Raw genomic sequence first — 23,487 nt, 5'->3', positions numbered from 1 at the left:
AGCAGGCAATACGCATGCACGGGAAGATGCTCGCAATTGCAGGAAAGTTGCGCTCCTAGTGCCCCCTGCTGGAAGCCACAAAAAGCCTTCTACACATGCGCTGTGGGTTATGACTGTGCTGCCATATGCTTCCATGGTTTACAGCTGAATTAAATCTCAGCAGCGTTTTGCATGGAGTCATGAATCGGAAGTTCTTGTTTTCTCTGTTTTAATTTAATGGCAGCCAGTGCTCGATCCCAGGTGGCACGTAATTGAAAACCTGCATCTCTGTTGATAAGATTGTCTGCCATGTGGATAAGTACGGCCTCATTAACAACACAGTTGCAGAAAGATGATGCTGGGGGTAAAATTTCAGTCTTTTCATCCATACTAATTTTGTTTACGCTGTTCTTGTCAAAATACTGTAATGTTTTCTCTATGTGATCTTCTTTACACAATAGCACATTTGTGTTATCCATATCAGATTTTGTCACTAGAACTCCAGTATCTAGAATTTTTTTTATTTAAAGTTTTTACTGTGGTAAGTTCCAGTATATTAGAAGTATTTGCATTTACTGCATTATGTAGGGCTTTGGTCATTTGTAAAGCTATTTTGGTTTCTTCATTTTTGTTGCAAAAATATAAGTTATTTTTGCCTCAGAAATTAGCTGCTTTCATATTTATAAGATTTTTATGGTGGAACAGGAAAAATGCCAAATTTTGTATATTTTGTAGAAACCATCGATTACCTGTTACATTTGTGAAAACCACATATTTTGTGTTATTTATTGTGTTACATTTACACAAAATTTTCCTCCTTAGCAATAGCTCATTCCAACCCACACACACAATTGGATGGATTGGACTAGTATGATAAATACCCAAAGCCTTTATGATGTCAAATGAATTAGATTCGCTGAAATAAAGTGAACGGATAATTTGATGTGTAATCAATGAAGATATAGTTTCATTCCAATTCATCCATTAATTTCATGTACTGTTTACAGTATCTCCACTAAATGCACTCCCAGTGCTGTTTTCATATATGTGATGGGAGAACCTCTGGTTGTAGTGTTCAGAAATTATTGGAAACATCAGCAACAATGATGGTTTCAGTCTGGTTTGGAGGCATGTTCAGATATCTCAATAGTTGTGGTGACTGCTCACAAAACTCTGTGAAGAAACTTTTATACCTTTATGCTATAAGAGTATCATGAGATATAATTAATATGGGGACTTTATAAATAATTTATAGAACTCTCGGAGACAAGCTGTAAGTGCATTATGCTCATCTGCTGAGGAATTTCATACTGTTCTGCAATTTTATATAATTAGTTCTAAGAGCTTTCTGGTGAGGTATCACATTAATTTCTTGTCAAACAGTAAGCCAATTACACAGTTTCACCCAAAATTTAAATTAGTGGCCCCCACTCTGAACTCTGGTTGGTTAAAAATACAACATTGGCTTAAAAATGTAAAGCAGAAAATTTAAATTTACACAAATTTTTTGCTCATATGAAGACCTCAGAATAGTCTTTTTCACCCATTCTAACCATCTTTCAATGCTCAGTTGTAACTGTCATGGTATGGTTATCATGCAAGACAAAGGATAGAAGATTTTTCATTTTATTTATTTACACGTCGAGTTCCGTAGGACCAAATTGAGGAGCAAATCTCCAAGGTCATGGAACGTATCAGTACATGAAATTACAACATAAAAGTAATAACAGATAAAAATAAATGTTCATAAACCTGAAAAAAAGTCAGCCCATAAGTTTAAGTAAACACTATCAGCAATACAATAAGAATCAGCTTAATTTTTCAAGGAACTCCGCAACAGAATAGAAGGCGTGACCCATGAGGAAACTCTTCAGTCTCGATTTGAAAGTACGTGGATTACTGCTAAGATTTTTTAATTCAAGTGGCAGCTTATTGAAAATGGATGCAGCAGTATACTGCACACCTTTTTGCACAAAAGTTAAGGAAGTCCAATGAAAATGCAGGTTTGATTTCTGCCGAATATTAACTGAGTGAAATCTGCTTAGTCTTGGGAATAAACTAATATTGGTAACAAGAAACGGCAATAAGGAATATACATATTGAGACGTCAATGTCAAAATACCCAGACTTGTGAACAGATGTCGACAAGAGGTTCGTGAACTCACACCACTTATTGCCCGAACCGCCCGTTTCTGAGCCAAAAATATCCTTGTAGAATGGGAAGAGTTACTCCAAAATATAATACCATACGACATAAATGAATGAAAATAAGCAAAGTAGACTAATTTTCATGTTGAAGTATCACTCACTTCTGATACCGTTCGAATAGTAAAAATGGCAGTATTAAGTCTTTGAACAAGATCCTGAACGTGGGCATTCCACGACAGCTTACTATCTATCTGAACACTTATAAATTTGAACTGTTCAGTTTCACTAATCATGTGCCCGTTCTGTGAAATTAAAACATCAGGTTTTGTTGAATTGTGTGTTAGAAACTGTAAAAATTGAGTCTTACTGTGATGTAATGTTAGTTTATTTTCTACAAGCCATGAACTGAGGTCATATACTACACTATTTGAAACCGGGCCAATGTTGCACACAACATCCTTTACTACCAAGCTGGTGTCATCAGCAAACAGAAATATTTTAAGAGTCACCTGTAATACTAGAGGGCATATCATTTATATAAATAAGGAACAGGAGTGGCCCCAACACTGATCCCTGGAGCACCCCGCACTTGACAGTACCCCACTCAGATCCCACATCACAGCCGTTATCAACATTGTGAATAATGACCTTTTGCTGCCTGTTGCTAAAGTAAGAGGCGAACCAATTGTGAGCTACTCCTCGTATTCCGTAATGGCTCAACTACTGGAGGAATATTTTGTGATCAACACAATCAAATGCCTTAGTTAAATCAAAAAATACACCAAGCGTTCGAAACTTTTTGTTTAGCCCATCCAGTACCTCACAGACAAAAGAGAATATAGCATTTTCAGTTGTTAAACGACTTCTAAAGCCGAACTGTACATTTGATAGCAAATCGTATGATATAAAATGATCAATTATCCTTACATACACAGCCTTTTCAATAACTTTTGCAGTCACTGATGGCATAGAAATAGGTCTAAAATTATCTACATTATCCCTTTCTCCCTTTTTATACTACTGAGTACTTTAATCGCTCAGGAAACTGACCATTCCTAAAGGAAAAATTACAAATATGGCTAAAAACAGGGCTAACATGTGCAGCACAGTACTTTAATATTCTGCTAGACACTCCATCATAACCATTAGAAACCTTAGTCTTCAGTGGTTTAATTATTGACTCAAACTAGACATCAATCTCGGAAAAGCATTTGTCAAGAAAGTTATACGATTTCCTGTAGAAACTAAATTTTTATTTAATTCACCAACAATGCTCAGAAAATGATTGTTAAATACTGTACATATATCTGATTTATCAGTAACAGAAATATTTTTACTGCAAACTGACTTTATATCGTCGACCTTGTGCTGCTGACCAAGCACTTCTTCACAACTGACCATATGATTTTAATTTTATCGTGTGAATTAGCTACTCTATTTGCATACCCCATACTCTTTGCCTTCCTAATAACATTTTTAAGCACCTTACAATACTTTTTGTAATGGGCTACTGTAGCTTGATTGTGACTACTTCTAACACTTTGATATAATTCCCACTTTGTTCTACATGATATCCTTATCCCACTAGTCAGCCATCCAGGTTGCCCATTACTGCTAGTACCCCATTTAGAATGTTCTAACCGAAAGCAACTCTCAAAGAGCATGAGAAATGTGTTATGGAAAGCACTGTATTTATCATCTATGTTATTGGTACTACAAACATCCTGCCACTCTCATTCCTTGACAAGTTTTTTAAAACTCTCTATTGCTGTTGGATTAACTTTCCTACATAGTTTGTAATTAAATATGACATTGGTTTGAGTACAAAATCCTTTTAGTGTTAAAATTTGTGCATCATGATCTGAAAGGCCATTCACACTTTTACTAACAGAATGCCCATCTAGTAATGAAGAATGACTAAAAATATTGTCTATGACAGTGCTACTGTTCCCTTGCACCCTAGTTGGAAAAAACACAGTCTGCATCAGATCATATGAATTTAGGAGATCTACCAACATCCTTTTTCTTGCACAATCATATACAAAATTAATACTGAAGTCACCACATATAACTAGTTTCTGGTACTTCCTACAAAGTGAATCAAGAACCCTCTCTAGCTTGAGCAGAAATGCTCTGAAGTCGGAGTTAGGGGACCTATAAACAACAACAACAATTAGAGGTTTAGTTACACTAATTCAACTAACGCTGCACACATTTCAAATATCTGTTTAGTGCAGTGTCGTGATACGTCTATGGACTCAAATGGACTACTGTTTTTTTTTTACGTACAGAGACACTCCCCCACCCCGCAAGGAACTCTGTGAGAAACAGCCAGCTAATCTGAAGCCTGGTAAAGGAAGCCTCTGAATTATCAAATTATTTACGCGGTGCTCGGATATACCAATAATTTCAGAGTCAACATCTATTAGCAGTTCACTAACTTTATCTCTAATACCTCTTATATTTTGATGAAATATGCTAATTCCTTCTCTACTTGGAAACACTACATCCTCTGAAGATGAGCCTTTAGTTAGAGGGACTTCCTTTAAGCAGGTATACCTATCAGCTAACTTCAATCTAAAAAAGGTGCAGCTCTAACACCAACCACTACAGGAATTTTTCCATGAGTGACACCACCACTACCACCACCACCACCACCACCACCACAACCCACTACACTGTCACCTATAAGCTTAGCCAGCCTCTCCTTCCCTTACCTATTGAGGTGCAGGCCATGCCTAGTGAAACCCAATCTACTGATGGACCCAACTGGCACCATTGAGATGTGACCCATGCCCTCTGGGATCAGTGCCCTCCCCAGCCCCACGTTAACGTGCCTAACAGCCGCATTAAGGTGAGGCCAATCACGACGCTGAAACAGCTGCACGAAGTGCACATTAGTGGTACCAGTTTGAGTAGCTATCTTAACCAAGTCACCACTGACATCATATTCCCCGTCCCTATCGAGACTGTTCCATGCTCCACCCACTATCACTACCTGATCCTCCTTCGTAAGATTCTTACACAACTCCTCTACACTTTCAGTCACCTGAGCCAACCCTGCACTAGGCTTCACAATGCAAGTTCCCTACATCTACAGCTACATGAGGCTCCTCTCCACTCAACTCTGACAGCTGGTCATTTCTATTGCATGTATGCAAAGTAAAACTGTCTGAATACCTCCTCTTCCTAGCTGCCTTCTTGCCAACTGCCAGTTCCCATTCTCCACCACCCTTCACCCTCCTCAATCTATCTAGTTCCTCCTCTGTGCATTGTAACTGCACCTGAAGGGCACAGATCTTAAGCTCCTGCTCCTTTATCAACTTGTTTCTACTACAGATTCTGCATTCCCAGGAGAGGATCTCACTAAAATGACCACTGGCTTCCCCAATGCATTCCCCCCCCATGAAAATACTTTGAACAAATCCCACACCGTAATCCACCACTCACAAACCTACGACAATTGATGATGATGATGATGATGATGATGATGATGATGATGATGATGATGATGATGATGAGTGTTTTAGGGCACACAACAACGAGGTTATCAGCGCCCGTTCCCAAAAGAAATGTTGACGAGTGCAGCCAAGATCTGTTAAACAAAGATCAGTTCAGAGCCGATCTTTGCGGGAATTGGAAATGTTCAAATTGCAAGATTGGACATGGCACATCAAAACAGGTAGATAAAACTAAAAATAAAATACTAGTAAAAAACAGGTAAAAATAATTAACTGTGGCTGGGTGACCACTTACAAATAATGGGTGACCAAACCACTGTACAGCACATTAAGACCGCAATCCCAATATTTTGGGAAGAAGTCCAGACATCACACAAAAACGTAAAACTCTAGTGACACTCGCCTCATTATTAGTTAAAAGAGAGGGCAGGTCTGGTGGGAAACTGAAATCTTCCCTCAAACCCGCATATAAAACACACTCAGTTAAAATATGTCGTATCAACAGCTGTGTCCCTCAAGTCGCACATGTTGGTGGCTCCTCACGACGTAACAGAAAACCATGTGTCAACGGGCAATGTCCTATTCTAAGCCGTGTAAGGGCTACTTCCTCAGCTCGTCATTGTCGGGAGGAGGTGAGCCACGGATGGACAGAATCCTTCACCACTCGTAACTTATTATCCCTCACGTCCAGCCACTGAGCCTCCCACCAACGCATGACCTTCCGCGTCACGAAAGATTTTATTGCCTGCAGGGGGGACGGAACAGCGAGCAAGAGGTGGGATGGAGCAAGAGCCTCCTTGGCAGCCGCATCTGCAAGTTCATTTCCAGGAATCCCTATGTGCCCTGGAACCCAGCAGAAAATTACATCCTTACCCTGCTTTTGCAAGGGCAGGAGTGCGTCCTGCACTTCTTGCACGATCCGATCTGCTGGGTACATCTGTTCAAGAGCGTGTAGAGCACTTTGGGAATCGGAGCAGATGATGAATTTCGTGCCATGATGTCGTCGCATAAGCTCTAATGCTTGCAGAATGGCAAAAAGTTCTGCATAGTAAACTGAGAACTGCTCTGGGAGCCCTATCCTATGGACGGTATCGGGAAACACAGCAGAGCAGCCCATAAAATCCCCGTTTAGACCCACCCGTGTAAACAGTAATAAAATCTGAATGGCAGTCTAAAATCTCAGTAAGTTTAATTTTAAAAAGGTGGTCCGGGGTACAATACTTCTTGTAAGCAGCCAGATCAAGAAGTAATCTTGGCCTTTGTAGTAGCCAGGGAGATCCCCTACTCCATCCCTGGTGGAGGACCTTAATGCCCTCCAGGTGTACTGACTCGAGACCTACGACAGAGCTCATACTTCTCACTCATGGTAAAATTTTACAGTTACTGAAAAAAACTATATGTCTACGTTACCAAAGTTCAGTTACACCAGTAGAACTATTTAAGAACTAACAATAATGGTCTCGAAATTCTCTGCCTACTAAGAAATCAAATACTTGTCTTAATACTGCTACACCACAGCTAATACCAATACCAACAAAACTTCACATAATTATTAGCTAAAACCAAAAAATTCAAACAGCCACTGTAACACTAAGCGAAGTTAAAACACTGAATGAAAATTTTACTGAAATATTTCACTAGAAACAATAATAAACGTCAACTGAAAACTGAAGCATGAATTTTACTAAACGACTTCAACGCACAGAAAACTCTAAAAAACACAGCGAGCGAACGATTACAAAAGTTTATAAAGAGCAGTGCACGCTGCAAAATGTAAACACACTAATGAGGCGCGCGGCTTAGACAAACGATGCAAGCACACTCACAAATAATAGACCACTCGAGTCAATAACACAGGAAGAAAGACTGAGATTAATGAAAATCCACTAATAAGTTACTTTTACGGCAAATATTAACACAAATAAACTTTAAAGTAAGTAAATGAAGTCTAAAATTTTATAAAACATTAACGAGCAATTTCAACAGCAGTGCAGCACATGTGACGTCACACTTCCATCTCTGATTTTGTGATGTGTTTGCATGTTTGTGACAGCCTTGCTGAAACTGAAACTAGCTGTCTGATAGCAGTCACCAGTAGTCCACTTTTCTCTTGACTTTTTTGTTTGGTTGCTTGAATTAGTAGGTCCCATGATGTTCTTATGGACAGCAGGGAAAAAACTCATACAAAGCCACATATACATGAACAAGCCAACAGAACTGATGTGTGGCCAATACTCCAGAACTGCAGACACACAATTATTTTGCTCCAGCAGTTATCGACCAACTAAGGCACAGCTCACATTAAGGTAACGTTTAACACTAATGGAAATTCCTGGATAGGGCAATATATAAAATAAGGGTAATGCAACAATCGACATATAGCAGACTGATGTGTGGAGAACAGAAACATGTAACAGTAGACAGTATTCACACTAGCCAATTCATTGTAGATAAGTGGAGAAAGACAGTAATACTGTGTGTGATCAAGGACGATTGTAAAAAAACCCTTGGCTGAGTTATCTCTTTCAGATCACATGGGGCTCAACTGGAGTAAGATTTGAGATTTTAGTTTTTTTTCCCATGAGATGTTACAGAATGATACTGGAAGTAAATAATTCGTGAAACATCTATAGAAGATGGTTTTGCAAAAGAAGTGGCATTCCCCTTTGGTACTGGAGATCAGGATACACTTTTAAATCATCCAGAAAATCAAAATGGTATTTCTCAAAATATAAGAACAGTGTCAAGACAACAAACACATACTTACAATAAAGCTCAAATGAGCAATTACAGAGGCTAAGAGCATGCAGAGAGTTGACATAGTTCTTTAATTTTGGGAAATACTATTTTGACTATCTGGATGATTTAAAACTGGATCCTGACCTAAAACTGGCCATTAAGTGCATTAAAGTGAAATTTTCAATTTTGGCTGTGTTTACATTGTATAGATTAACACAAGTTGCTGCCCTGCAACTACTCCAGCATGCTGGAAGCTCATGGCTAACTTTAGGTGTGGGACTGAAGATTTGATAAAATTATGTCTCTGAATGAGAGCTTCTGGGCCAGCTGTGAGTTGGTTGTTTTGGGTGTGATTTCAGCAATGGTCAAGCCTGGTTGGAAGATGCGTCCGAGTGGAAGAGTAGGTAATGTATCAGAAGTTAATTGTGTGAGAGAGGAAGAACATCAATTCTGAGGTATCTGAACAACGTGGCTGATAACTCAGGTGGTGTGAAGTGTTTTGTTCGGAAGATGCGTCCGAGTGGAAGAGTAGGTAATGTATCAGAAGTTAATTGTGTGAGAGAGGAAGAACATCAATTCTGAGGTATCTGAACAACGTGGCTGATAACTCAGGTGGTGTGAAGTGTTTTGTTCAATCTTATGATTGACTTCAAGGAGAAAGGTCCTGTTGTGATCAAAGACCCAGGGGTTGAAATAAAGACAATTTTAATCAGAGACTGTAAGTGTTTAGAGTGGTGGTTAGACAAGGGAATGACAAGGATAAGGGCTGATCCTTTTGGAACCGAAGGAAGGATTGGTGGAAAGATAGGTTAGGAACAGAGATAGTAGTTTTCAGGATGAGGCATTCAGAGGTACTACCAAATGGCAAGCACAATTGGAGAAAAACAATGTGAGACTGTAGCTTTGCTATGGAAGCAGCACATATGCAGAAGGGGGGAGGAAGGCACACTGTACTACTCTCATGAGTTTCTCAGAGCAGGTACCTTCCTTTGTGTTTGCCTTATTGTAAGTGTCAGCCGCTACCACCACACATACCTACGAGTTGCTGTTTTGACTTCTCCCCTCGTCATGTTCTCTGACCACCATGACAACTCATTTTGTCCAAGATTACAACTCACAACAGATAGGGCAGATACGGGAGTCAGTCAGACAGAAACAGAAATGCTTTTAGGGATAATTTTAATTGCATTACTTACGGTTATTTTGATTCAATGTTCTACTGTCAATAAGGTTCAGTCAGCCAGAAACCTATTTTGAAGAGAGCTACCTTGGAAAAAAAAGCACTACTGGAAATACAAAGGTATCTATAAGATAATTTGAAGCTGACTATTCCCAAATAAAAATTCAATTTATCAGGAATACAGTTTTCAATGTGTCAGGTACATTTTTCTGCTGACCCTTTCCTGACCTTCAAAGCTGCTTATTCCATCTTTGCTCTGCTGACTCACTCTGGAACCCTCTGGGATTGCCTGTAGATCAGTTTTGGCAAATTTTCATTCATCATCCAGTATATTTCATATCACCAATTCTGATAATATTCAAAGGACTTACCACTCAACTTGAAAATGTCAACAAGTGTCTGCCATATATCATCACTTCTTTTCCTGTCTCTTTTTCTCACCTCCATAACTGATCAAAGAAACTGCACTTCAGATGCTTGGAATGTACTTTTATCCTTGCTAGTGAGGATCCGTACTTCAGCTTCATATAAACCAAAAGGTAGCTTACCAGCCCGATTGTCAGGTATTTATGTCATTGCCAAGTTAATTATATAAGTCTTCTTTTCCATTCTTGTATGGTTTCATCAATGTATCAGTTAAATAAAATTGATCATTGATAATCATTCAAGTTTCTCATTTGAGACAAACCATGGACATACTTATTGTCATTAACACTCAACATGAAAAATTCTGCCACTACTATAATGATAGGTATTTTGGACATAGAATAAAAAGGCCATTAGTACATTCACTGAAGCATTATTTATAAAATTGTTTGAAAAGGTAAAACGTTTGTTTAAATTGTGCACAAATACTGTTTGTTAAAGTAACAAGCAAGTGCAAAATAGCATAAATGAAGACAGAAAAGTGAAGTAAAATACTTAAAATAGTGTAGGAAACACTTATGACAGCTGATCGCTACACTAATACAGTACAGCAAATCACTCTGGAATACATTCAAGCCTTCATGCTTGAAACTAAAGTAGAGAATGAGGCAGCACACTTTTATAAATGTGCATCACTTTCATCTCATTATCAGATAAAATAAAGGAAGAGGACAATATGTTTTTTTTTTTTTTTTTTTTCTTTCTTTCTTTTTGCTCATTCATTTCATTTCACTCTCGTGTCCAGTTGGAATTTCCAGAATGTAGCAACTCTGATGGCCTTGTTATATGCTTCAATCACGTTCTATGTTGTGTAAGGTTGTTCCAGTAAAGGGCATATGAGCAAATGGCCCAGATCTCGTGTTAATCTGTATTCGATGGACACATCTCCACTAGCTGGAAGGAAGACCCATTTTTCATGTTGGTCTTGCAATGGTGACGCCCGTCCTAAGACGAATGAATGATCTCCAAACAGGTGCAGACTGTTTCTTGGGGCTAGCTCTTCCTTTACAGGAACGTCCATTAGCAACTTACTATTCCGTCTGGTGATCCTGTTAGACTATGGTGGTCCCTCAAATGGCTGAGACCTTGCAATGAGGATCTTTCAAGATATCAATCAACAAACTACAGCTTGATGATCATGCAGTGGATGATGGGGATCACTGATCTGCCTTGCCCCTCCACATCATCAGTGATGGCCCTTCTAACAGTGGAGATGAGCGATTCCAACAGTCAGGTAAAATTTGTCAACTGGAGTTACTTCATACATCCCAACAAGTTTGGACAGGCTCATTCACTGCAGTGTCAACCTACTTGGTGTAAGCAAATGAACTCCGCACAGGACAGGTGTACTGTGCGGGTGACAAGCACAAACAATAGCAGAAGTTCTCAGGACACGTGGACTATAATTCGTTACTCATAAGAATAAACCTGATGTAAACAAACACAAACGCGATGATTGGTCAGAAGCCGTAGCACATGTTGACTGGTGGTGTTACGATCTTGGAAGTAGGTCCTACTTATGCATTAGATATCCTATTATTAAGTTACGTTAAATGAAGCTTTAAGATATTCAAATGTATTAACAGCCATCAATGTGTTTTGTAATCATGCTTTAGCTATGTAGTGTTTATTTCAAAAATCGTATGTAGCTGCAGCCTCTGCAGTGTTGTGCTCCGATTGTCGCACTGTTAATGTGCAGTATGAAAATGGCTGAGGCTGCTTTCTGTTCTGTAGTGAAAAGCGTGTGAAACACGGTTCAAAAGTGTCGAGAATAGGCTGTTCTTAACATTTTTCATAAATTTACAGAAATAATTGGCTCTGAAGTTTTTCCAGCATGTATACATTGCAGTTGACAAACAAGAACAACATTTAACTGTTGTGCAGTCGGTAGCAAAACTGAATGTGGAATAAAAGCGGATATTTGTGCGTTGGTTCAAATCCCTCCTGTAACATTTTTTTTTTCCTTGTTCAATTTGAAACACCTACATCTCGTAATTATAGAACTCATCATAATTTTTTTATGAATAATGCATGCCTTCTTGTTTCTAATTACATATGGAATGTGAAATTCCTGTTGCCATTTCAAATAAAAATTCTTAATTATTGATGTTTTATGAAAGACTGTTCATAAAATTTTTAAATTAAGAAAACATAACAATTTAATTTTTAAAGCAAAAATGAAAAATCAAATCCTCTTTATTTGGACTATATCCATCGTTCTATACCACAGAGGTAGATAAGTACCGTAGAAACATGAAAAACAATCATTTTCACAGCACCAATAACATCATACAAATGCTGCATTTTTGCATCTGTTACTGTATTATTACAATATGAACACAACAGAAATGATCTGTAGCCAAGCTGCGGGATTTGGTCCGAGAAGTAACAAGACAGTGAAGCTGCTACACACACTTTTTCATGCATCATTACCGAATGTTGGCGGGATATAGAAAGGCTCGTTGTCAAAGTAGCAGATGACACTTCCAGAACTGAAATGTATTTCTCGGATTCGGATAATGAAGGAGCTAAAAGATTACTAAACGACTGACTGCAAGTAATACCTTCAGTGGCTTCAATATTTAACTATGCGGTGAAATCCTTCAATACTCTCTTACATTACACACAGCTTCTGTAGAAAAAACACCCTGTGGTTAAGTTGGGAATTTTCATCATTCTTGTTTTAATTACAATAGTACGTTAACTGAAAACAATAATGTGTTGCAGTTTTCGTCTAGTCATCTAAGGAGCATATTGTGGGAGATTTGCAGTGTATTATTTCATTCTGCTTAAAACATAAAAAGACTTTCGAAGCTGTATTGCTCCTCTGCTGGTCTCTCTTTGTGTGTGAACTGCAGCTGGCCACGTCACTGCAAGCTAGCTGTACCAGCTGACCGGCCAGTGCTGTCCAAGTTAAATATGCTGGTTAAGCTGTTGTCCCATATTATCGCTAAGTCAATGTGCGCATAATGCACAACACAAAACATATCCTTATTATCGTACTTGACAGTACTCTAGACAGCTGGGCTGCAGCACCGCGTGACACGGAAATCCAACGAGGTACCAGCAAACATGGAAGAATATATAGTGCAATGTTTACATCAGGTTTATTCTTATGATGAATGGATTATATAGCTTTACAGGTGGTTGTTGTAAACTTGCTCAAAATATTGTTACTTGCACAGACCCTCAACCTGGTGTAATGGCAATGTTTCTTGAAGGACAGTATATAATCAGCAGTAAGACCCCGATATACAGGTGTTGGGCAATGTTGAAGTCCTTTACCTTGCCATGTGGTGTCCAATTCACACTTGCTTCTCTATTCCATAAGTGAAATGCACACATCTAAGTCTTCCCAGAATTTGGACTTAGATGATAAACAAACTAAAGGCCAAGCATATCCAAAGATGAAGGTAAAATTTTTTATACCTCTTCCCTTGGGGAGTCACTGCTGTATCACCTGCATAGATGAATGTCTGGAGTGTTCCATAATGAGCTGAGCACTGATGTAAATATTAAAAAGCGCAGGACTGCCTTGAGGTAGGCCATTCTTTTCTTCGCACTATCAGTTCGTACCCTGAATAAAGACATGGAATCTTCTATTCTGCAATACACACTCTATGAAGGAAGTTAGATGGTAATTACTGGTGAGCTGGTAAATTTTCTTCAGCATCTTTCTCTGGTTGGTAGTGTCATAGATAGCTGTTAAGTCGACAAAGGTAACTCTGTACTTACCCTATTCAAAACCATCCTCAGTGTATAGAATGCAATATCTAACACAATTTCCCAGGTCAAAAATCAGCTTGTTGAGAAATGAACATCCCTTTTATTGTGCTGTTAATTTGGTTAAGAATAAGACATTTGAAAACCTTGAGACACTATGATACTGGATGAAAGCTTGGATCCTTACCAGGCTTGTGCAATGTAACCGCTCGAGCTTTCTGTCAAAGCCTGGGAATGTAAAACTTAGCTATGCACTCATCCATCAACTTAAGTAGCCACTGCATTGTGGTCCAGCCAAACTTTTTGATCTATTCTACTCTGACATCATCAATGCCAGGAGCTTTATTCAGTTTCCAAGTGGAGATGGCAGATTCTAGTTTATTCAAGAAGGGCTCTCGGAGGAGACTGTTCTCACACCCTGAAGTTCGTTCCAGTTGCTCTCGTGCACTCAGATTTTTAGACTTTCCATTCATGAAGAACTGAAATGCAATCTGCTGTTACTAAGATGAAGTTTCTAAGCCCCCTGCTCTTTACCCTCATTTTCTACCAGTGATCTCCGCTTATCTGTACCATTTGCTAAGACAGTTTGCAAAAATTCCTCACCAACCAGAATAGTGTCCTCACCAAATGGGTCTGTCTCAAAAAGACCTTTGTAGAGATCCATCAGCTGTTTATTGTTGCCAGTCAGTCGTGATATACAGCTTGTACTACACTCTCTTAGGGTGGTTCTTTTTGAAACACAGTGGGCATATCTGATGAACGTCTCGTACACCTCAGGTTGTGGCGAGATCTTTGGAGCTTCTATATTAAGCTTGTTAGTGAACTTTATCTAATCAGACTTCTGAAAATTGAGCCTCTGCTTCAAAAGCCACCTCCTCTGGTGCTATGATGGCATTCACTCTACAGATCACAGACTTATGTTGGATAGATGGGTGGGCTCACCCATCATCCTCAAGCAGCTTCCAGCAACTTTGGATAACACAAAAATGTTATCTGGATTGTAGCATTGCTTATACTGACTACTGTGAAAGGATGCCAGTAGCTTTGGATTATCAATTAGCTGTAGACATGAGTCTCTGTCCAGATTTCCAGTTTTTCACCAAATGGTATCCAAATCTGGATACCCCCCAAGATGTATTTCGGCCGTTGTAGTCACCAGGGATGAAGTTTACATCCTGTTACTTGGAGTTGGTGGGTACCTCAAACATGGAGTAGACACTGGATGGCTTAAATGTAGAAGCCGTTCAAAAATGTGGCATGCTGAGGTACTTTTTCCAACGATTGAGAGAGAGAGAGAGAGAGAGAGAGAGAGAGAGAGAGGGGGGGGGGGTGGACTGGGTGGGGGATTCTTTCTTGCAATTACTGAGGTATTATAACTGGATCCCTTACTGTTGGTGGTTTACTGATAGTTGTAGAATGAAAATTGTCACACTAAAGATACCATCTTCAAGGAAATCACTTAGACAAAACCACTGAAACTTAACTTCACAATCTTGGTGTTTAAAATAATACCGAAAAGAATAGGACTATATATGAAGTTGAGAAGTAGTTCCCACAAGCTCTTCTCATTAGTCGCTCAGGTCTTATGTCCAGTCTTCCTAAGGTTAAAAATGGAACCTGTTATAGGCTGTCTTCATGGGTAAGCTAGTAACATAGCCACAGTCAGCACAGTCACGTAGTAAATGGTGGATATCTCTTGAACTAATAATAAAGTTAATATGCTACAGCCTGAGACTGAGAACCCAACAGCATTGTACACTACTGGCCATTAAAATTGCTACACCAAGAAGAAATGCAGATGATAAACGGGGATTCATTGGACAAATATATTATACTAGAACTGACATGTGATTATATTTTCATGCAATTTGGGTGCATAGATCCTGAGAAACCAGTACCCAGAACAACCACCTCTGGCCATAACAACGGCCTTTATACGCCTGGGCATTGAGTCAAACAGAGCTTGGATGGCGTGTACAGGTACAGCTGTCCATGCAGCTTCAACACGATATCACAGTTCATCAAGAGTAGTGACTGGTGTATTGTGACGAGTCAGTTGCTCGGCCACCATTGACCAGACTTTTCAATTGGTGAGAGATCTGGAGAAAGTGTCGGCCAGGGCAGCAGTGGAACATTTTCTGTACCCAGAAAGGCCCATACAGGACCTGCAACATGTGGTCGTGCATTATCCTGCTTAAATGTAGGGTTTCGCAGGGATCGAATGAAGGGTAGAGCCACGGGTCGTAACACATTTGAAATGTAATGTCCACTGTTCAAACTGCCATCAATGTGAAGAAGAGGTGACCGAGACGTGTAACCAATGGCACCCCATACCATCACACTGGGTGATAAGCCAGTATGGCAATGACGAATACACGCTTCCAATGCGCGTTCACCGCGATGTCGCCAAACACAGATGCAACCATCATGCTGATATAAACAGAACCTGGATTCATCCGAAAAAATGAAGTTTTGCCATTCATGCACCAAGGTTCGTCGTTGAGTACAGCATCGCAGGCGCTCCTGTCTGTGATGCAGTGTCAAGGGTAACCACAGCCATGGTCTCTGAGCTGATAGTCCATGCTGCTGCAAACATCATCGAACTGTTCATGCAGATGGTTGTTGTCTTGCAAACGTCCCCATCTGTTGACTCAGGGATCGAGACGTGGCTGCATAATCAGTTACAGCCATGTGGATAAGATGTCTGTCATTTCGACTGCTAGTGATACGAGGCCGTAGGGATCCAGCACGGCATTCCGTATTACCCTCCTGAACCTACTGATTCCATATTCTGCTAACAGTCATTGGATCTCGACCAACACGAGCCACAATGTCGCGATATGATAAACCGCAATCGCGATAGGCTTCAATCCGACCTTTATCAAAGTCGGAAACGTGATGGTACGCATTTCTCCTCCTTACACGAGGCATCACAACAACATTTCACCAGGCAATGCCGGTCAACTGCTGTTTGTGTATGAGAAATCGGTTGGAAACTTTCCTCATGTCAGCACGTTGTAAGTGTCGCCACTGGTGCCAACCTTGTGTGCATGCTCTGAAAAGCTAATCATTTGCATATCACAGCATCCTCTTCCTGTCAGTTAAATTTCGCATCTGTAGCACGTCATCTTCGTGGTGTAGCAATTTTAATGGCCAGTAGTGTAGTTTATCGTTCACTTCAAGGTGTTCCATATGCAGATGGTATTAATATGTGTGAACAACTTGGAAAACAATGCAGGAAAATTCAGTGCAAGACACACTGCAGAAAATTAAGAAAAATGAACCTCCATGAAACCTGATGGCATTATCAATACATACGAACTAAACCACAGGCTAATTCCTATAGACTTCAGCTCCATCTTTCACATAATGTTGTCTTCCTTCTGATCAAAAGACTTCCAAAGTTTGGAAAGGTAAGGATTTCAATTGTTAACTGTTGGACACTGCTGTTTCCCATTACCTAAATTCTCAGCTTTATCCATTGGTATTATTTTGTTACTGGATTCTTCTGCAACACATTTCTAGGAAAAATTTACTTAAAGATGACCAAAGAATTGTGATAGTTTTAATATAGTAACAAAAGTGTGTTTTCATTCTTAAGTAGAGGTATACAGTATGAAATCTTCACCGTTCATTCTATTTGTGGTAAAGTATACCATAGCAGTAATGTTTTTATGGGCCACTGCATAGAGAGATAAATAAAAAACAGAGATCATCATTTGGTAGCTGAATATCATCACTTCCATATAACAAAATAATATCAATGACAAAGGCACAGACCAAAAAATTATAAAGTATGAAAAAATTGGAATTCCCATAAAACACACACAAAAAATGACATGAATTCACCACATTCCAGAAAAAAGACTTTACTATCATTTGATCTGTAAAATGCCATTACGATAAACCAGACTAAGAGAAACAGAATAACGGTCTAAGAAAGATAACACACAGAATTTCTATATTATCTTCAGAGAAGGAATGTCAACATAACGAGCACCTAATTTCTGTATTTGATTACCAGATGGGCTCTGGAAATAAAGAGAATTGTAAACTCTTGGTGATCCACTTTGTATGAGCAAAAATCTTAAGTACTAACATCAACATCTTTTTAATGAACTGTTTTTACATGGAGAAAGCAAACCAAATGGTATGTGTGTTTCATTAAGACCACGGTTGTTATTTTATTTCAATAAAACAAAACACATTAGCTGACAAGAATACGCATTTCCTTGGAGTTGCAAGACAGATTTCAAATACCTTCACTGATTTCACAAATAAACTCAGAAAAAAGTTGGCCTCCTGAAAGAAGTGTACAAGGCAGGGAAGAGTTGTGTAAACCAACGTTATAGGTAACCACCAATAAAATGTTTGTCCTACTATTTCACTATTGTTGGTTACTGGTCACTGTGTTATTTCTATTATTTTACAGATATTGTATGATTTTTCTTTTGAGAAATATATGAGTACATAGCGTACAAACCGCCAATGACTGCCTCAATTTTTTTCATCTAATTGTCCACACTTTCTAACATGCAAATTATTTTTGAAGTGCCAAAATGTACTAGAATAACTAAAATTATAAAATTCACCACTGAACAATGTGCTTGTGGTGAGACAGTAGCAATTCCTGAAATCCATCAGCCGTGGCCTCTGGCCTGCCAAGGGGCACCACAGTCCTTGGATAAACCACGAAAATCCGCCGCATTATGCCACACACAACCAGACCTGGCCTGCAGGAAGATTGGCGAGACTAGATCCGACAAGCAGGGCCTGCACTTTAGTGGGAAACAATGGGCTTCAAATCAGCAGGCCCAATCCATTAGAGATATCTGCATAAATGGCCTGTGGTTTCGGCTCGTCGTGGAAGTACACTTGCGTGGTCAGTTATTCACGTGTCACAGATACCATGTTGATGAAATGAGACCTTGAGGATAAGTAGCATCTCACTGTAAAGATGATCTGAGCTGCAGACAGGCATGTAGAAAAGACAATCACACTCTCACAACTAAATTTTTGGCCATACTCTTTGTCAGAAAATTAGAGCATACACAAATTCACACAGTCACTCATACACAACTCACACACACATGACGACTGTCTCTTGTAGCTGCACCAACAATCTCTGAGAATAAATCCAAACAAAGCACTCCTCACGCCTCCCTGCCTCTAGTCGGCAGCTGCTAGGCTAACGGCACAGACTGCAAGCTGAGGGGAATGGTAGGAAGGGGAGACGCAGTAAGAATGGGGGAGTAGGGAAGCGACACACGTACTCAGCTGTGCCCAGCCAGCGACGATGCATGACATCTCAGTAAACAAACCATTTCATCTACTTAGACAAAATATTTTTTCTAGAGTTTTTTCCTCAGATTTCCCTGACACGTTTAAAATTCCCTGATTTCCAGAACTTGTGGCAACTCTGCAAAGTGGCAACCCTACAACATATAACCAGAATCCTCAACAATAGAGAACTCGACAAAGCAATAAATGAACTTAAAAACAATAAAGCTCCAGGCGGAGATTGGATGGCAGCAGAAATGTGGAAAATAGGTGGTAAAAGCCTTCAATGCATGGGCATCACCATTTACATGTCAGTCGTGCAGTAAGCCAGTGTTACAGCTGCAACCAGGCACTACATTCAGGATGTAGACTGTGATGAAGTGTGGTACAAGAATTGATACAGTACATGCTTGCCATAAATGTATTTATTGAGAACAAATGAGTAAAATAAACGAACACTTGAAGAAATAACTTCTGATTGCAATCTCTGGTGATCTCAGTAAATAGTGCTTGCACAGAAGTTCCACTCAAATGCTGTCTTCGAGGGTCTACACTCCTCAGTGACAAACGTGTCGACTAATACATGATAATGGCAAAACAATGGTTGCATGTTCGGAATGAAGTGAACTTTGTTTGCAATTGCAGGTCACCATGCACTTCACAGACACAATGAAACGAAAGTGAAAATGAATGGAGAGCACCAAACAAACTTCCATGCACATTAGTGTAGAGCTTGTAGTAAGCTTGTCCCACGTGGTCCATGACTCGCAGAAATGGAATGTAGAAAATGCTTCTGCACTATATGATGGCTCAGCTTGCACTGCTATTGCTTTTTGCTAACTTGCACCTGTGTACACCACAGATCCCACTTAGAAGATGGAGCTCAAGAGCTGCGAGAAAGCTTAAGCTTATGTGGCAGATATTTGGATTGTGGGTGCTTCATAATAACATCATCAAGTGTGCTATGGCAGCAGCCAGGTGAGCGGTAATTGGGCAGTGGCATATCGTGTCAGCTTGTGGGTCTGGTCAAGCACACAGAGGACATTTCTTTGGCGTAGTTGGCCACTGACACTACCAACACTGCTCAGAGTTCACGGAGACATATGGTCAACGGAGCAGGTGTGTAACTCGCTCCAGACATGATGTAACAGCACAGAAGAGGCATGGAGACTACATGAAGTGTCTATATTCATGCAAGTACAGTGTCATGGTAACCTGAAGGCAGATCCCAAAACTGCAATGGACAAGTGTGGTGGCACATGGGACAATGTCCGTAGTGACTGGAAATAGCATGGAAAACCAGTGTGGCAGTTAATCTGGCCTCAAAGCCCAACACAGTGGAGTCATTGGGACAGAAGTTCAGGAGCTGCGACGTTTACATGGGAGGTGGTATCCATCGTTTGGCTGGAAGAGAGAACAGGTGGGTGACGCATTGTTATGACATGGCAAGGGCATTTGAAATGGACGTAGTAACTGGCACGTGTGACGTAGTGGGGTAGGTGCAGAAACCTGTGGTGGGCACAGCCTGGGTGGCTGTGACGGCTGGCTGGGCAAGAATGGGAGGGGCTGAGGCACATGTGGTGGTGTGATGATAGCTGATGGAACGCATGTATCACTGGTGGCCATGGGAGCGGTCTCTGTCTCATTGGGGGTGGGAGAAGAGTCATTCATTGAAACGTCTTCCAGTTGGATCAACGAAATTATTGGTGGCACAAGTGGTAAAGATTTAAGCCGGCTGGAATTGATCAACTGACACCTTGTTCAGCTTCATGTTGCACTCAATGTTGCATGTTCTCTCAGCGTGAGTGATGATAAAATTCATATGACTTTGAATAGATTGGGTTTTCGTCAAATGCCAAAGTGTTTTCTGAATAGCTTCAGGTGCCACGTGCATCTGCATGAAAGCCTTTGTGCAGTCAGTTTTGCTAAATATAACTGAATCCAGCTCCAGTACTTGATATCAGCCTGGGACTATTTATACATTTAAGGCACGTCAGTCTCCGCATCGTCGCCACAAATTGTCTTTCTTGGGGACTAAGTGCAAGGCAGAGGACCATGGACTGTTCGATGGACCAAGGGCTGAAACTTCCTGGCAGATTAAAACTGTGCGCCCGACCGAGACTCGAACTCGGGACCTTTGCCTTTCGCGGGCAAGTGCTCTACCAACTGAGCTACCGAAGCACGACTCACGCCCGCTACCCACAGCTTTACTTCTGCCAGTATCTCGTCTCCTGCCTTCCAAACTTTACAGAAGCTCTCCTGCGAACCTTGCAGAACTAGCACTCCTGAAAGAAAGGATATAGCGGAGACATGGCTTAGCCACAGCCTGGGGGATGTTTCCAGAATGAGATTTTCACTCTGCAGCGGAGTGTGCGCTGATATGAAACTTCCTGGCAGATTAAAACTGTGTGCCGGACCGAGACTCGAACTCAGGACCTTTGCCTTTCACGGGCAAGTGCTCTACCAACTGAGCTATGGTTGAACAATACCTTGTTGCAGAATGGCCTCAAACTCAGACTTTGCTTTGATACTCAGGCGCGTGGTGACATGGACGGGACTAGCTAGGAGGGCTGGGCGTAGTCACAGTATAGTGGACAAACAAATGTTTGATGTCCCTTGGTGCACCAGGTGGGTGAGTGCGCTCTAGAAATTGATCCAGTATGTCAGTGTATAGATCCAGGATGCTTTGCTGATTTACCACTGAATAAATCAGCTGGCTGTTGCTGTCCCACATTTTCAAATTCATTATTGAAACAATCAGCTGGTCATTGGCAATATAGGCTAGCAGTTTGTAGTGGCCAAAGAAACCCACACTCAAGATTGGCTCATTGACTTCAGAAACAGTGAATGTCCATGCAAATGTGCTGTGCAGTCTAATGTCCAAATTTTGGGGATGTGTGCCATACATTTTTCTAATTGAATTATTTGCCTCTTTAAGAGACAGTTCCTTAGCCTTCTGGAGGTCTCTTAGCATACATCAGGAGAAAATAGAGTGGAACCTGTACTGGCACGATACTTCACACTGCCAGCCCGTTCCATTACAAAAAGATGCTTGCATATTGCAACGCTGCAGGCAGGTGCCAGCTGGCTTTTGTGTGTGAGCTGGGAGGCAGACACTTCGTCATTTCATTGCTGAAACTGGCACGATACCAGCTGCTCTGATTTTGGCAGGGTACTGCATTAACGGCTGGTGTTGCATTCCAATTGCACGAGTGGGATCGCTGGCGGCTTGATCGGTTGCCGCTATGGTGCCTGCTGCCCTCTGTCTGAGAGTGTATCAAATGGTCAACCTATGAGCTGAGTGCTGCCACCTGTGCAGCTAAGCTGTGAACTATGTGGTGCAGGTCGTCATCCAGGCCAGGAGGTGTGGTAGGCATGTGTCGCCCTGTAGCAGAAATTGCCAGTCCTGGGATTTCGTACGCTGCCATGAGAGCAGTACTGGGCTCCACTGCCAGTGTATCATGCAGCCAATTAGCCAAGTCTGCAACAGCCTCCAGCTGCCTTTCTGACTGCTTGCAATTCTGCAGCGAGGCTGCAAACCCAGACAGCGCACAATAGTGAATCTGGAACCAAATCTCACTGCATGAGGCTCTGCAGATGGCTACAGCCTCACACAGTAAATTCATAAAGTTCTTACAGATATCTGGCTGGAGGAAAATATCCCTAAAGAATAGCTAAAAAGGGGAAAAAAACTAAAGGCACGTGTTGAGTAGCAAGTAACTCACAAAAGTAATTTCTGCAAACATTTGCTGACTTGTTTACATTAGAACAAAAAATTCTGCAAGTACCTCGGGCAAGATAATTTCAGCATTTTGCTTCAAGTACTGGGAGAAGTGCTTCTACTAGAGACGATTTACGAGTTGAGCAAATGGATGTTACAGTGTCATGCTACGAACCGATGCAACCACCATTACTGCTGGTTTATTATTACTATTACTGAAGAAAAATCATGACAAAAATCAATAATTAAGAGAAACAGAAACGTTTGGGTGAAGAAATTGATACATAGGTGTACATGTTTATCAAAAAAATACTATTGAATGAATTAAAAACAAAGGACTTCGTTCAAATTAAAAACTTTACAAGAATGTCATGTGCAATTTTTCTCTGACTTTTGCGAACAGTATTTATTACTTTTATCACAAATGTAACAGATTCAAAAACAGGGAAACAAAAATGCTGCAAGCTAGATCCTGAGAGACCACCTTTTAATTACTCTTCAATTACTGAAAACATTATTTATTTTACATGTAAAGTCAGCTAAAATTTAAAGACTACTCTATACTGTCATTATACTTTCCTTTCTGATGAAACAAAGTAATCAGTTAATTTTTTCACACTTTCGTAGCTGACAATGGCCAAGTATATATGTTTATGGATTCTCAAAGTGTATCTGTTTCGGTTCATCTGCCTTTGTGCCATTCTCCTTTTCAACAATGATATTTTCATACTGGTAATGAACACATGGAACTTCTGCAAGTTGAAGAAAAACCTCCAGCAACTGGCAAGTTTGGCAAGTACTTGCAACAAGATGCAAGAAACTGTTTCCAC

General features: G+C 40.4%; 1 protein-coding gene and 1 non-coding gene across 3 annotated transcripts in view; both read right to left on the bottom strand.

Annotated features, from left to right (window-relative positions):
• LOC124607225 (serine/threonine-protein kinase unc-51) overlaps positions 1 to 23,487 on the bottom strand; it is a 145,537-nt gene that overhangs the window by 44,831 nt on the left and 77,219 nt on the right. The gene's annotated exons all lie outside the window — the stretch shown is intronic.
• Trnas-cga lies at positions 21,043 to 21,117 on the bottom strand. Its single transcript has one exon. It is a non-coding gene; the product is annotated as a tRNA-Ser (tRNA).

This window comes from Schistocerca americana, chromosome 1 (assembly GCF_021461395.2).
Source record: "Schistocerca americana isolate TAMUIC-IGC-003095 chromosome 1, iqSchAmer2.1, whole genome shotgun sequence".
Taxonomy (NCBI): domain Eukaryota; kingdom Metazoa; phylum Arthropoda; class Insecta; order Orthoptera; family Acrididae; genus Schistocerca; species Schistocerca americana.
This window is presented reverse-complemented; position numbering and strand designations above follow the sequence as displayed.